This window comes from Furipterus horrens, unplaced genomic scaffold (assembly GCF_987537825.1).
Source record: "Furipterus horrens unplaced genomic scaffold, mFurHor1.1.pri manual_scaffold_11, whole genome shotgun sequence".
Taxonomy (NCBI): domain Eukaryota; kingdom Metazoa; phylum Chordata; class Mammalia; order Chiroptera; family Furipteridae; genus Furipterus; species Furipterus horrens.
The window spans coordinates 42187642-42189899 of NW_028327181.1; positions in this window are offsets into that span (position 1 = coordinate 42187642).

Here is a 2258-nt window from a genome sequence, read left to right on the forward strand (position 1 = left end):
AAGTCTTCCTTGTGAACCTCCAAGGCTATGGTGGCTTCTGAGCTCTTTGATACCAACAACCCCATTCTACAGATGGACCACAAAGAGTGGAGCAAGGCTCCAAGGTGAGGTGATATGAACCTCCTCTCTCTTCATACTCATGTTCAGTCCCTTGGGGGGCAGGATGGGGTGGTCAGTGCACCTGGCAGAGATGGATGTGGCAGAAGGAGGGGAGAGACTGAGGAGGCCTCACTCCAGCCTGGGCATCCTCTGCATGAGATCCAGCTGGTCTTCCCAGACAATCCCATTTTGCCCCTATGTTCCCTGTGTAATTATTATGAATCATGCTTCTTTCCATTTGCAAAAGGGACCTAGACAATAAATTATAGGCTTGTCTTCTAGTCGCCTTCAAAGTGTCCCAGGGACTCTGCAAGGGAGCTGGAGTGGCACCCCTGCTCCTCAGCCTCTCTTCCCAGAAGCCCAGACTCCCTGGAGGGTCTTGGCCCTGGCTGAGGTTGCTGGAACCCATTCTGCCCCTGAAATGCCACCTTGGGATGGGGAGAAGCCCTGGAAGCACCACCTCTCCTGAATTTGAGGTGCCACAAGATTGCATCACCTGGTGCCTTGTCTTTCCAGCAGAAGCTCCAGTCGTTCTTAACACCTCAGTCACTGTCGTGTCCTGCCACACCGGCTGTAACTTCTCACGGTCATTCCGTTCCCTGCACGCCCAGGGACTTCCCAGTCTCGACCTTCAGACTGACCTCTCCTTCAAAATACAGACACATGGACCTCCCTACGTGAGTTTCATTGGCAAATGCTTTTTCTTTTTTAAAAAATGTATAATTGACCTATATTCATCCTTTGTAGCATAGAATCCCAAGAGTCTTGACAAAGTGCACGTATCTGTGCGACCATCATTGTGATTGAGATAGAGAACATTTTTGTCATGCTCTCAAAAACCCCCTCCCATCCCTTTGTAGTCACCCTTACTCTACCCTGGGCTCTGGCGATCACTGATGTGCTCTCGATCCCTGTCGTTTTGGCTTTTCCAGAACGCTGTATAGGTAAAGGAGACCCTTCTCAGTCTGGCTTCTTTCACTTGGTGTCATGCCTTTGGGATGCATCATATTGTCTCTGAATTGACACCCATTCCTTTTCATTGCTCAGGAGCATTCCATCATGGAGACAGGTCACAATCTGGTCACCCACTTACAGGTGAGGGACATTTCTCTCTCCGTTTTGGGCAATTACACATAAAGCTGTTGTACATGTCTCTTCCAGGTTTTTGTGTAAAAATGAGTTTTGATTTGAGCAGCATTAGGAATGGAATGGCATCATCTTATGCTAAGTGTACTTTTAGCATAATAAGAAACTGTCAAACTGACTTCCAAAGTGGACTGTCACTAGCTGGCATCCTAAAATGTCCAGAGATACCATCTCCCTGGTCCACCCAGCCCCTCACACCAAAACTAACAGTCTCAGTCAGGGTGCCCCTCAGCCCAGCTGTGCATTCAACCTCCTAACTGATCCAATCCCCCACTTGCCTGTCTGGCCCCCGTTTCCTCCTCTCTTCCCAGTTACCACACTGACCTCACTGTGCTACTTCCTACATGGTTGCCGGAGTGACCGTCTTAAGAAGTCAACCAGTTTCACAGGTCTTTCTTGCACCCACCACACCTGGAGCAGGCAGACCCCAGCCCCAGACTATCTCACTCCTGTTTGGACTCTTGTCACCAGCTCTAAGTGGTCCAGCCACCCTGCCCCACCCCCAGCCAACAGAGCACCAGCCCACAGCTGCCCCAACTTGGGGTGCTTATCCCCAGATAATGGTGATGAGAGAAGAGAGTTCATACTTACATATCCTGTTGCCCTGTTTCTTACTCATTTGTGAGTAAGAAACTCTGCTTTGTGATCAGCAGCCCCGTGTTACAGAGAAGAAAACAGGCACAAAGAAGTGAGTTCCCTGGGCCAGGGCAGAGAATCAGGGAGAGGTGGAGCCAGGTTCACACCCAAAGAGTTGTTCTTCACAGCCCTCTCACTCTCTGGGAAGTTGCAGGGTCGGTGTGAAGGTCACCTCCCAAAGGGCCCCTCCGACTGCCCTTGCTCTCTGTTGCCCACTTGGTTTGTAGGGTCTCTGGTATTTATCACCTCTGAGCCAGGCACAGAGAAAGCACCCACCCACTAAATGAGTAAAAGCCATGCCTCACTGTCCCTGCCTCTGAGTGAATGTTGGGAAGAAGTCACAGCCACCTGGAGTTCACCAGACTCGACAGGGGCCA